General features: G+C 35.6%; 1 non-coding gene and 1 pseudogene across 1 annotated transcript; one reads left to right on the top strand and one right to left on the bottom strand.

The window, feature by feature from the left end:
- Positions 1-8394: 8394 nt before the first annotated feature.
- Positions 8395-8466, bottom strand: TRNAW-CCA. The gene has a single exon. It is a non-coding gene; the product is annotated as a tRNA-Trp (tRNA).
- Positions 8467-12239: 3773 nt separating this feature from the next.
- LOC125215570 lies at positions 12240-14259 on the top strand (annotated as a pseudogene).
- Positions 14260-14393: the final 134 nt, after the last annotated feature.

Here is a 14393-nt window from a genome sequence, read left to right on the forward strand (position 1 = left end):
TGTGACGAAAGATTTCTGAAATTTTGGATTAGTTCTGTGTGAGCTTCGGAACAACGCATAAACTTTATGCCAGCTTTTCACCAGCGATCCGATGGAGCCGATCTGAAAGAATAATCTGAACCTCTCGAGGATATCTTAGGCCCATTAATAGTCTTCAGCCATGATTAAACCATATTTCCACTTTGATCAGTTACTTTACAACCATGACTTTCAAACAGCGATCAGCATGGCTATGAAGCACTTTATGAAGCAGTGTAGATCTCCATTCTACTAGGATGAAGTTAGTGACAGTGACTTGGACTCGATCTGATCAGAAGAGATGGTCGAAATGCGTTCGACAAATCCACTTGTGAATGAAGGAAGCTGGGGATGTAACATCTCGGAATTTAGAACCCTAATTTTAGAGCCCTAGAATTAATTGTTGATGACGTGGAATCGAGAATGCATTTATTTCATGTGATGATATGGTCGAGTTGAGTCTAGGGTTTGCGTTGAAAGTTTGAAAAGTCAAACTTATTGATTTAGTGATGTGGCATATGTGATTAATTAATTTATGGGGTGAATTATTTGTTTAAGGGTGAGTGAGAATATTAGAGAAAATTTTCAAAAATACTTGCCACCCAAATTCTTGTGATTTTCGACCCCCTTGGTTTTTAGAGGAGGAATTCTATTTTTTTCGGATTTAATTTAATTCTTGGGATATTTATTCAAATTAAATCCAAGACCCAATTATTTTCCTTTTGAAGAGAGAAAAATCGAGCCCCTTTGTTTCTTGGTGATTTTCGAAAATCACCTATTGTGGGAAGGAAGGAATTATTTTATTTTAGTTAATCCCTTATTTGATTTCCTTCCATACCTAGAATTAAATTATTCTACCAAATCTTTCCATACTTCAAGAGATCTTGCCTTACCTTATTCTAGGCAATATTAAAAATCAATGTCTTATTTAAATAAGCATAGGGACGCCTATTTCCATCCCAAGTTGGGAGAATCCTTATTTTTTTATTTTGCTCCGTGATATTTTATTCTACTCCGTAAAATATACCAAAACAAAACCTTGGCTAAATAAATAGCCTAATTTTTGAAACCTGCATGCCTTGGAACCCTAGAGTTTATTTTTGGTATTTCTTCTTCCCTACTCTATAATATTGATTATTTAATTATGGAGAATAACATCTTACCAAATATTCTAAAGATCTCATTGGACTCTATAAATAAGAACCAAAACCCCTAACCCTAGCCCCCACATTTTCGAAAACCCCCTCCCCTCACCCTCTCAAATTTTCTTCTTCCACACACCAATATTTTGTCATCCTTTGAGAAGAATTTAGAGTTTGAACGCCAAGATTCTTGAAGAACCAAGTCTCTACTTTGTTTCTACCGATTGTTTTTCTCTAAAAAGGTATTTTGTTTATGAGTTCTTCTTCTTCTTCTTCTTCTTCTTTCTTTTTCTTCTTCTAACCGATTAATCGGTCTTCTTGAACCCTCATGCATCTTGGTTGAGTGAAAGAGGGATAAAAGGGATGTGGGAATACGTTCATGTGTGTGTGTGTGTGGCGTGAGTGTGTGTGTGTGTGTGTGGCGTGAGTGTGTGTGTGGCGTGAGTGCGTGTGTGGTGTGCGTGTGTGTGTGTGACGTGTATGTGTGTGTGTCGTGTATGTGTGTGTTGAGTAGTGTGTATTTGTAAATATAATCCATATATAATGTTAAGTGAAGTGTAGAAATGATGCATGCAGTTGTAAGTGTTAAGTTATGAAAGTAAATAATTATGTGTAAAGCACGTAATCGTGCAAGTGAAATGTGAAGATAGTGCTAAAGTAGGAGAGCAAGCCCTCTCTTGTACCAACATAACTCCATGTATAATTTTTTCTCAATTAAAAAATGTTAAAGATGAAAATTTTATATTCTACACATACGCCTTGACCCTAGTTGGTGAGTTGCGGCTGCGTGACTTTTTACTCATTGTAAAAGTATCATATGGCGCGAATCTCTAGAATGATTGAATTAATTAATAAATTGATTCTGCGTATTTTCTAGGTGTGGTGCTGTTTGACACTGAATGCTCAAACCGCTGCCCGATATCATCTATCATTTTCTTTGTTTCTTAGGTTTATACTAATGGAAGACAAGGATGAAATGGTAGAATTTGTCACATCCCCCAAAGTGAATGTCTATTAATATTATAGTTGGGAGGATGGCTCGTCTTTGCCTCACATTTTTTACACTAGAAAACTTGAGGAGATAAAGAACCACTTGTTGCAAGGTCACGATTTAATTTGTAAATATTTATTCCATAAACACTACTTCTTAGACTTATATTATTTATCATAACGAAGTACTCTCATGAGCACCAAAAAGCAGCTTCAGAAGCTGCATATGGGGAGCATATGGTTATTTATTAATCACTACTTAATATATACTACCTTTGTCCCTGAAAATTTGATACACTTCACTTTTACCATTTTTGGCAGTGGACCTCATATTCCACTAACTCATTCCTACTCACATTTTATTATAAAACTAATACTTTAAAAGTAGGACCCACATCCCACCAACTTTTTCAACTCACTCTCCATTACATTTCTTAAAATCTGTGTCGGGTCAAAGTGTAGAAAATTTTGGGGGACGGAGGTAGTATGAAGTTATTTTATAAGTCGTGACTACCTACCTGTATATAGTAATGCTTTCAATATTTCTATGTATATGTACACGTGTAGCATCCGTGCGATGTGTGTGTCACGTGTAATTGATTGTTACTAATTTTAAACTTATTTCAATTATTTTTTCTAAGTTAATGTTTTATTCAGTTACTATATGAAACAATTTAAGTTAAATATTCGATAGCATATGCTTATTAGTAAATGAGTATATGACGTCGAAAACACTTTCTAACAAGGCTCACATCCGTTTATCCCCTCATCGATGTGAGCCTTGTTAGTGGCATGGCAGTGAAATAGGAGTGCCGTTGCACGTGTACATAAATATATATATATACTGATATAGCAAGTTATGCTGGCCTATCTCTAATATTAATGCCATCACATTATGCAATTTCTTGGCTTCTTCCTTAGCTTTTCCTTCTTTGGTCCCTCCTTTTTCGGCTTCTCAGGAACTTTGGCTGGCCCGACTGAGATTATGTGGCCACGGAAAGTTCCTTTTTTCGAAGTTCCTAATAGGAGAGTTATTTCTGCCTAGTCAAAGCATGCTTTCCTACATCTTATACAAATTCAAGTCGATCTGTCCACCTTACAAGAAGCTCGATTCCATGCTAATCTTAAAATTGTACCAATGACAAGAAAAACCCCAACTTAGCTTCACTTCTCTAACTTAGCTCGGGCAGCTGTTTGAGCATTCAATGCCACAAGCTCGAGCTCCTCTATTGCGTTATCTGCAGCTTCGCTGGTCAAGGATGCATGGTCTTATCAAAGTTGCTGCTTGCTTTAAGAATTTCGAGTTTAGCTAATCAAGATATGCTACTAGGATCAAACACATTTCGCAATTCATTTGGCAGATATACTGCTTTTACATCATTACGGCTTCATTCATTTGTTTTAGTTAATGCTTTAAGTTTGAGAGTTGTAATTCATTTGGTAGATCTATCTTAACTAGTTGGATATGTTAATTCATTCTATATTGGTGTATATATGTACGTGTATGCGTGCTCGTCCGTGCGAAGCACCTAATCGTGCGAGTGAATAAATGCGAAGATAGTGCTAATGCAAGAGAGAAGACCCTCCCTTGTACCAACATAGTTCCCACATGTGCCTAGTTGGTTAGTTGTGGCTGCACGACTTGTAATATTCCTAGTATGGAGATATATTACCTCCTGGACCTGAACACAAAACTCTTGAGCATTTACTGTTGAGCTAGAGCTTCTTTATCGCGTTAACTGATAGTGAGACCACCAAGAATGTCCTTATTGCTTTGTCATACGAAAGCTTACTTCAGGTGAGGGATGAGTCAGTGTGTGGTTGGAGCCAGAAGAGCTTCGCCGCGTCTCCACCATGGCTTCTGATCTAATAATTCAACAAACACAAACCTCAAAAATGAAGAATTTCAATCTGAGAGTTCAAGAAAATACTCCCTCCACCATGACAACAAATACTATTACTAGTATATTATGTGCAAGCTAGAGGGAGAAATAGGAAAGAAATGAGAGAGTGAGAGGAGAAGAAAAAGTGAATGATTGTAGGGAATGGATTATATATATATATAATCAATTCAATCTCCTTTTTGTAATAATGGAGCAAGATATGACAAATCAAAGTGTGCTTTCCTACATCTTACACAAATACAAACCTATTTGTCCCTTGAAGACTCCTTACAAGAAGCTCGATTCCATGCTAATCTTAAAATTGTAACAATGACAAGAAAAACCCCAACTTAGCTTCTCTTCTCTAACTTAGCTCGGGCAGCTGTTTGAGCATTCAATGCCATAAGCTCGAGCTCCTCTATTGCGTTAACTGCAGCTTCGCTGGTCAAGGATGGTCTTATCAAAGTTGCTGCTTGCTTTAAGATTTTCTATATTGGTATATTATTGTACATATGTACCGTGTAAGCGTGCTCGTCCGTGCGAAGCACATAATCGTGCAAGTGAAATACGAAGATAGTGCTAATGCAGGAGAGCAAACCCTCCCTTGTACCAACATAGAAAAGTTTCCCCATTTAAAGAAAAATAAAGTTGAGAAATATATCCCACATGTGCGTGAGTTTTGGCCGCATGACTTGTAACCGATGCTGTCAAAATCATACTTAAATATTCCAAGTATGGAGATATATTACTTCTTGGACCTGACAACAAAACTCTGGAGCATTTACTGTCGAGCTCGAGCTCCTTTATCGCGTTTGCATTACTTTAATATATTCGATTCAATCTGTGTGTCTTACTTTATTAAAGTCCTTTTCATCCAATTGCGTTTGCATTACTCAATTCAATATTTGTTTATTCCCTTATCAATATAGGAAGCACCATTTATCATGTTCCCTGTGGTATGAAAACCAGCACTTAAAAGGTGTTCCCAAAAAGGTTACAATGTCATTTTACTGTCAGTTAATGCTCAGGCCGCTGCCCGAGCAGGTGCAGCCCCAAAGGTAGAGCCACTGACAGCTAACATGTCGTGCGGCCTCAACTCACCAACTAGGCACATATAGGTGACATATATTTCTCATCTTTACTTTTTTTAATTGAGAAAAAATTATACCTAGGGTTATGCTAGCTAGTACAATGAAGAACCGGTATATATAATATCAATTTATTGGTCAGGGCATGCACGTTGCACGGACGCTACACGTGTTAATATATAGAACAATGTAGCAATATTGAAAGCATTAGCATATAGAGTTATTTAAGATAGCATTATACCTCAAATTAAAAAGACTCTCCAAAAGCATTAACTCTAAGAAACCAATGTATTACAAATCTGAAAGTTGCATTAATTGTGGGATATGTGAAGAAGCTAATAGGAGAGTAATATGTCTGCCTAGTTGAAGCATGCTTTCCTATATGTTACACAGATACTACAAATCTATTTGTTCGGTGAAGACACCTCACCTTGACCTTAGTTGGTGAGTTGCGGCTGAATGACTTTTTATTCATTGTAAAAGTATCATAAGGCGCGAATCTCTAGAATGATTGAATTAATTAATAAATTGATTCTACGTATTTTCTAGGTGTGGTGCTGTTTGACGGTGAATGCTCAAACCGCTGCCCGAGATCATCTTTCATTTTCTTTGTTTCTTAGGTTTATACTGTGGAAGACAAGGATGAACTGGAAGAATTTGTCACATCCCCCAAAGTGAATGTCTATTAATATTATAGTTGGGAGGATGGCTCGTCTTTGCCTCACATTTTTTACACTAGAAAACTTGAGGAGATAAAGAATCACTTGTTGCAAGGTCACGATTTAATTTGTAAATATTTATTCAATAAACACTACTTCTTATACTTTTATTATTTATCATAACAAAGTACTCTCATGAGCACCAAAAAGCAGCTTCAGAAGCTGCATATGGGGAGCATATGGTTTTTAATTAATCACTACTTAATATATATGTTATTTTTTAAGTCTTGACTACCTACCTGTATATAGTAATGCTTTCAATATTTCTATGTATATGTACACGTGTAGCATCCGTGCGATGTGTGTGTCACGTGTAATTGATTGTTTCTAATTTTAAACTTATTTCAATTATTTTTTCTGAGTTAATGTTTGATTCAGTTACTATACGAAACAATTTTGAGTTAAATATTTGATAGCATATGCTTATTAGTAAATAAGTATATGACGTCGAAAACACTTTCTAACAAGGCTCGCATCCGTTTATCCCCTCATCGATGTGAGCCTTGTTAGTGGCATGGCAGCCTGATAGTTCAGTGAAATAGGATTGCCTTTGTGAAGGTACAGTGTGTTTACGTTCTTTGACAAAACATTCCACCATTCAGCAAAAACCCTCCAAAGAAGAGAACCCAAAAGCCAGATGGGTGAGTAGATTTTTTCAACATGCTTAAGCAAGCTCTATTGTTTATTTTAACTAGGAAAGATGCTACCTATTTATTTTCCACACATATTACGGAGTATTTATTATTGTGATTTGTAAGTGTATAGTAAATTATTTATAGGTTTTGAATATTTCAATATGAATATTGGAGATGCAACTCATACAGCTGAGGATGTGATTGAGTCCTATATAATTGACATCATTCAGCAACTGATATTGGTGTTGATGAACAAATCAGTTGCATTCACTTCTATCAAGATCCGCGGACTTTGATTGAAGAAATTGATTTGATCAAGAAAGAGGTGGATGGGATTACTCGTGAGAAGGTAGTTCACCATAGAAACTCAGGTTCTGATGATGCGGGGTTAAAATTCAATTCCACTGAGAATTACCATCTCATGGTAAAAAATATGTGTACAAACAAATAAAAAAAATAGGAGAGTTAATATGTCTGCCTTGTCCAAGCATGCTTTCCTACATCTTACACAAATACTATATATCTATTTCTCCGGTGATGACACCTTACAAGAAGCATGATTCCATGCTCGGTCTTCGATTCGCTAATAAATCACAATTCTCTTCTCTAAGCACCTTATAGAGTAAATCTTAAAATTGTGCCAATGACAAGAAAAACCCCAACTTAGCATCTTTTTTCTAACTTTGAAGCTGCAGTTGCTCGGGCATGAGATTGAGTATTCAACTCCTCAAGCCCATGACATGATAGACATAGATGTAATTGGAATTTTTTCTATTGACAAGCAAATATACTAGATCTACCAAATGTATTAAGAATCATATTTTATAGGTCTTGACAGTTAACTGCAGCTTCGCTGGTCAAGGATGGTCTTATCAAAGTTGCTGCTTGCTTTAAGATTTTAAAGTTTAGCTTATCTTGTGCTGAAGCTAAGTTTAAGAGTTGTAATCCATTTGGTAGATTTATCATAACTAGTTGTATATGTTAATACTTTTTATATTGGTATATATATGTACTAGTATGCGTGCTCGTATGTGCAAAGCACATAATCGTGCGAGTGAATAAATGCGAAGATAGTGCTAATGCAAGAGAGCAAACCCTCCCTTGTACCAACATAGTTCCCACATGTGCCTAGTTGGTGAGTTGTGGCTGCACGACTTGTAACAGATGCTGTCAAAATCATACTTAAATATTCCGAGTATAAATATATATTACCTCCCGGACCTGACAACAAAACACTTGAGCACTTACTGTCGAGCTTGAGCTCCTTTATCGCGTTAACTGACAGTGAGACCACCAAGAGTGTCCTTATTGCTTTGTCATACGAAATCTTACTTCAGGTGAGGGATGAGTCAGTGTGTGCTTGGAGCCAGAAGAGCTTCGCCGCGTCTCCACCATGGCTTCTGATCTAAAAATTCAACGAACACAAACCTCAAAAATGAAGAATTTCAATAGAGAATTCAAGAAAATCCTCCCTCCACCTAGACACAAAATACTACTACATACTAGTATACATGAACTACACCTAAAGTAACGTCACGTATTGACAAATCTTAGCATCATCTGTCATTAACGACCAATCTTTAGGAAATCCACTTCCCATTCACATATAAATGAAATTGCACAATGTGATGGCATAGCTTGCTATATATGTACACGTGTTGTGCTCGTCCGTGCGACTTGCGTGTCAGGTTCTATAAAATGGACATTAAGTGTTGCAGAAATAATGTTGCCGTGAAGGTCAGAATTCTTTCCAATTTTTAATTTATTTTGTAATTTCATTCATCTTTGTTAATTTATTAATGTAGTCGTATTTAATCTTCATTAGTTTGAATCATTTTCTGTGAAATTGCAATCCCATAACCAAATAGTTTTTTTCAAAAAACAGTATGAAAAAATATAGGACCTGAAATCGGGGGATTTGAACCCGACGTGAATCGAACACGCAACCTTCTGATCTGGAGTCAGACGCGCTACCATTGCGCCACGGATCCTCGGTGAAATTAATTGCCTATTAAAACCATACATACAGGTAAACTAATTTCACGCCTCATAAAAAGGCAAAACATACTCGTACTTTTTTTTAGTATAATTGCGCCCGTTAAGCTGAAATCGTCACTTTAAATTTTAACCAAAACTGAAAAATTGAGCGTCCGTTCTGTTTGATGGCTACGATTAAAATATTCGTGATTTGTATAATATTCAATATGAATCTTAAATTACATATCCATGTATGTATAGGTTCATTTTGAAACAATAAACATGTCCATGTTAAATGATATACTGATTCATTTTGATACAATATACACATCCATGTTGATCAAATTTAGATCCATGTCGGTAGGAGTGGACGTAGAAAAAAAATTGATAAAAATTATGTTCAAAATTTTATTGCAAATTATATTTGGTAAATTAGATTATTAATTAGGGTTGTTACATGCTCCCTCCGTCCACGATTACAAGTCCACATTTGGCATGACACGAGTTTTAAGAAATGTAGTAAAAAAATGATTGAATAAATGTTAGTGGAAGGTGGGTCTTATAGTCTTACTTTTAATGGAGTATTAGTTTTATAATAAAGTGTGAGTGTAATATTGTATCATTTAATTTGATTTGTGATTCGACAAATATTAATGCTATATTTAACTACAAATATTAATATAACTTAAAATAAAATCTATAATGAGTCATAGTACTAATTAAAACTTTTTTCTAATATTTTACTGTACATATTTTCAATTCACATACACTATAATATTAGAAATACTAAAAATTAGTAGAAAAATAAGAAAATATAAAACACATTTATCAATACTCTCCCAAAAAAGGCTCCCTAGGTTTTCTAAAATACAGTAAACAACAGCGCCGCAGCGCCCTCTTCATCTCATTCTCCAAATTTTTCAAGAAATTTTCATCTTCCGTTAACCTATTTCCCCATCTCTACCCTCTATTCTCTTCCAAATTCTCTTCTTTGGCAACAAAAAAGACATAGCGTGGGGTCGGAGCCGGAGCAGCCATGGCTCGCCAGCTGATTTTGGGAGAATCTCAGAGGCACTCACTGACCGGCTGTGGGGTCGGCCGACCCTACCCGACCCCACCTGGTTCCGTTAGTGTACGTTAGCATTGAGTATACGGTATTGATTATGCACTACTTTGACTTATCAAATGGTGCGGGTTTTTCGCAACTCAATAATCCCGATATATTGGGTAGTGGTGATTAATATCTAGCGGTGCTAGGATTGCTATTATGTTGAATCGCGCACGAGGTGAGTCTCGTTTGATAATGTCCTCAAGAGGAGCTCGAACAAGGTTTTATTAGTCGGAAACTGGCCAGTTGGAGTTTTACTACTCTATGAATAATAAATAAGTGTTTCTTGTTAAGTCCACTCTTTGAATTAATAATATATTAATTAATTAAGTCCATAGGAGACATTAATTAATTAATGGACATTTATATCTTAAGCGCGGGAAATAAATAATATAAATAATGGAAACCCGGATTACTTGTAATTTCGGATTTAGATGGGGAGTGCAATATTACTTCTGTAGTGGCTGTTCGTAATATTCCAATTAAAAACTTATATTAAATTGGGGTTCAATTTAATTAGTAAAAAGTTAATTGGAGGAGCCCATATCCAAAACCTTCCATAGATCCCTGACTGGGTCCAATATGAACTTAATATAAATAGGAGAATAAAGGAAAGACAATTACACAATTATTAGTAGAGGAAATTTTCGCCCCCCGAGGAGTCCAAAAATTCTCCAGCTCTTCTCCGTGAGGAATTTTCTGTCTTCTTTATTCGAGTCCTAGTATTTTGATAAGATCAGCCCACCCTGATATCGAGATACAGTTCGGGAACCAGAGAGAAGATCTGTGGTCTAGTATTGAAGATCATCACGTGGAGATGGCGCGAGCAATCGACGGTACTTTGGAGAATCAAATCGGTAACTCTAAACCGTAGAATTCATGTTTTAGGATTTACTTTCTATAAGCATGAATTATTTGCGTTCTAGCATGCAATTATCTGTTTAACATGTGAATTGTTTAATCGCATAATCGGTCAAATAGATCTGTATCTGATTTATTTGTTTTGTACAAGTCTTCCGCTGTGCAAGGGGCACCAAACCCCATCACATTGTTGGTGGACGGATGAAAATGGCAAAATATGACGTTTATTGGTAGACGGATGAAGTAATAATTTGCATCAAATTTGAATGAATTTAGCAATATTATAAAAGAAAAATAAATTAAAAAATAGCATGATTCCATTGCCTTGTGACCGACACTATATATATCTATGTTTGGATAATATACAGATTTTTCTTTTTTAATATGTGTAAAATACTTTTTTCTCAATAAATACATAGTCAATAAGCTATATATACACATTAATGTAATTACTTTAGAAAACACAGGATGTCACGTGCTCATTTTATATGAGTTAGATCATGAAATCGCACAATCCAAATTCGATCATAGTTAGCAAATAACATACTATAAGATGTGGGGTTTTATTGCAATGTACCCCTAATATTTTATACTATTGTGTGCATAGTGCATAGTGCATAGTGCATAGTGCATAGTGCCATAGTGCATATTGTGTGCAAAGAAGTGGCAATATTGCGGTATATACATATATATTGTTTCCTAATGATATTTGTTTAATCTGTTTTATGGAGTAATATATATGTATAGGTGCAATTAATTATTAACAATATCATATTTTAGTAACCAATTAAACCAGGAATTATTGTGGAGTTTAGAATAAAATGTGTTACTTTTAAAGTTTATGATACGCTCGAATCCTTTGGGACTTGCAATTTACTTCAGAGTGTATTCTAGTTTGTCCCATTCATTGAAATTTTCTTTTGTTATAGTGTTAAATGGGAAGCTCTTCAAATCTTGGGAATTTAATTATGTTATCATACATGTAGTGAATAATCAGATGAAAAGTATTGGAAATATAGGATAATATGATGACACATGCATTGTGCATATTGTGTGCAAAGTAGCATCAATATTGTGCTATTATGTGCTATTTTGAGCACGTATTGTGCTCTCACAAAATAAAATATAAAAGTGAATGAATAAAGAAAGCAGATCTAGAACATTTCTCACAGCATGCCTACAAAATAACACTATAAAAATAAACAAAATAAAAAAAACATAAGTGAAATATCAAGAATATAATTAAAAATAGAAAAAAATCCATTTTTTCTGTATAAATGTGCCTTTGATGAGTTAGAACTATTTATCCACAACTCTTTCTTTTATTTTGAATTACTTCTACCATTAATACCTCTCTAGTGATTATTTTCTCTATCATCACAAATATACAATTAAATGTAAATTTTGTTCATGCGGTAAAATTAATTTACAAATTCCTACGAAATTTGGATCTCTAGCAATAACATGTTTTTATAAAATTATTATCATATTCAAAATTTACTGATTTTATAAAAAAAACACTAATTTCAATAAATAAATTTGTTAAATTCTTTAATACGAAAAATTTATATTGGACTGTTTAATAAATTAAAATTTATCCTAATTAACAAATTAAGAACAGGCTCAACTTCAAGACCATGTGTTTGAAATCTGGGCCGATTGATTTGGCCTAATTGAGTGCGCCTCTCAACTATATTCTTCAAAATGAATGATTTACCTTCAATGAATATATTTCCTAATGATTTAAAATAACTATATATAATAGGACTCCACAAATTACTATATTTACCCCAAAACAGAAAATTAAAATCCATAAAAGCTATAACTTACCAAATCCACATTCTGAAATTCTAAATTATGTCTTCAAAACCAACGATAATCTTCAGAAGATTTCTGCCAAATTGTTGATATAAACTTCTACATTATCACTCACTTCTCAATTCCAAGCCAACAAATTCGATGCTTTTCTGCTTATCCCAGATTTGATTTCAACTGTATACGTGAGCCCGATGATGCCATCGATCAATTCCAGAATATGTTGAGAATGAATCCGCACCCTTCTGTTATCGATTTCACCAAGTTACTGAGTGCCGTGGTCAAGATAAAGCAATACTCACTTGCACTTCACCTGTTCGACGAAATGCTTCAAAGGGGTGCTCCTGTAAATCACTATACCCTGAGTATTGCGATCGATTGCTTCTGCCGACTGAAAAGACCTGATTTTGGGTTTGCGATTTTAGGCAGTTTCTTCAAGCGTGGCTTCAAGCCTAATGTGGTCACTTTTACCACTCTCATCAAAGGGCTTTTATTGGTCCGAAGGATCCCAGAGGCAGCCAAGCTGATGTACAAGTTGTCTGCAGAGCAACTGTGCAATCCCAATGAATATACGTACACTACTATGCTTAATGGGTTATGCAAGGCTGGAGGCACTCTTAAGGCACTTGAATTGCTTAGTCAATTGGAAAAGGGAAGCTACAACTAATGTTTATGCTTATTGCATAGTTATTGATGGCTTGTGCAAAGATAGAAAGGTCGACGATGCTCTTCAACTCTTCTCCACCTTGGGTGAGAAGGGGATTTCACCCTAGTTGTGACCTATAATTCAATAATTGAGGGGTTATGCAATCATAGTAGAGGAAAAGAGGCTGAGGACATGTTAAGGAAGATGATATCGCATAAGGTCTTCCCAAATGTGGTTACTTGTAGTATTTTTGTACATGCCCTTTGCCGAGAGGGAAGGATGGAAGAGGCCGAGCATATGCTTTTAAAGATGAGGCAAATTGATGTTCAACCTGACATTGTTACATACAATGCATTGATGAATGGATATTGTTTGCAAGGAGAAATGGATAAAGCTAGAAACATTTTCCAACTAGCGGTGAAATCCGGCATCAAGCCTGATGTTACAAGCTACAGTAGTTTGATGAACGGGTACTGCAAGTTGGGACAAATTGATGAAGTAAGTTGTATTTTTACCATGATTCGTACCAAAGGGTTAGAGCGCGATGTGGTTTCTTATAGCATAATGCTAGAAGCCTTATTTGGTGAAGGCCGGTGCGAAGAGGGCTTGCTGTTCAAAGAGATGGAAGCTCTACAATTGTATCCTGATGTAATAACTTACAGGATCTTGTTACATGGTTTGTGCAGTGCTCATCGTATTGATGAAGCATTTTCCATGTTGCATACCATGGAAAACAAAGGCATCATTCCAGATATAGTTTCTTATAACATCTTCATTGAAGGATTGTGCAAAAATGGTAAACTCAGACAAGCAAAAAATGTGTTTGACGAGCTTCCTTCACAAAATTTGCAGCCTGATGTTATAACATATACAAGCCTTATTGGTGCACTTTGCAAAGGAGGGCAGATAGAAGAGGCTAAGGATTTGATGGTGCAAATGGTGAACAAGGGGTGCTTGCCCAATAGTGTGACATACAATGTTTTTGTTCAAGGTCTTCTCAAATGGAATAAGTTGGACGATGCGATTCTTGTCTTGAAAGAGATGATTGCAAGAGGGGGATGCACAATTGGTGACCCCACTATTTCGATGTTGAGTGAACCTCTGCGAAGGGAAGATAATGATGGTGTTCTATTTGATTTGATTCTGAAACTTTTACCAAAGAAGGTGTAGGCTAATCTAGTTTGGGTGGCACTCCTTATTACTATTTTAACAGATACTTTAGAGTGCACAAGTTCTAATTTGGCTGTTGAATCTCTTTGTTTATATATTCATATTAAATGCTTGAAATTGTACTTTGATGGTTTGATTGTGGAGATTGATCACACAGTGTCTCATTCTATTTCGAAAGATGGGAAACTAGCTATGATTGATGTTGAATCGCTTGTTGATGTTAAATTAGTCTCATTCATTATAAGACTCATTTTTAGTCATGGCCTCATTTTTCTTCTGATACATTAGCAATGCCTGCTACAGGGCCGGGAAATGACTGCTCGGGGCAGTGTTCAGCCTAG

Source organism: Salvia hispanica, chromosome 1 (genome assembly GCF_023119035.1).
Source record: "Salvia hispanica cultivar TCC Black 2014 chromosome 1, UniMelb_Shisp_WGS_1.0, whole genome shotgun sequence".
In the NCBI taxonomy this organism is placed as follows: domain Eukaryota; kingdom Viridiplantae; phylum Streptophyta; class Magnoliopsida; order Lamiales; family Lamiaceae; genus Salvia; species Salvia hispanica.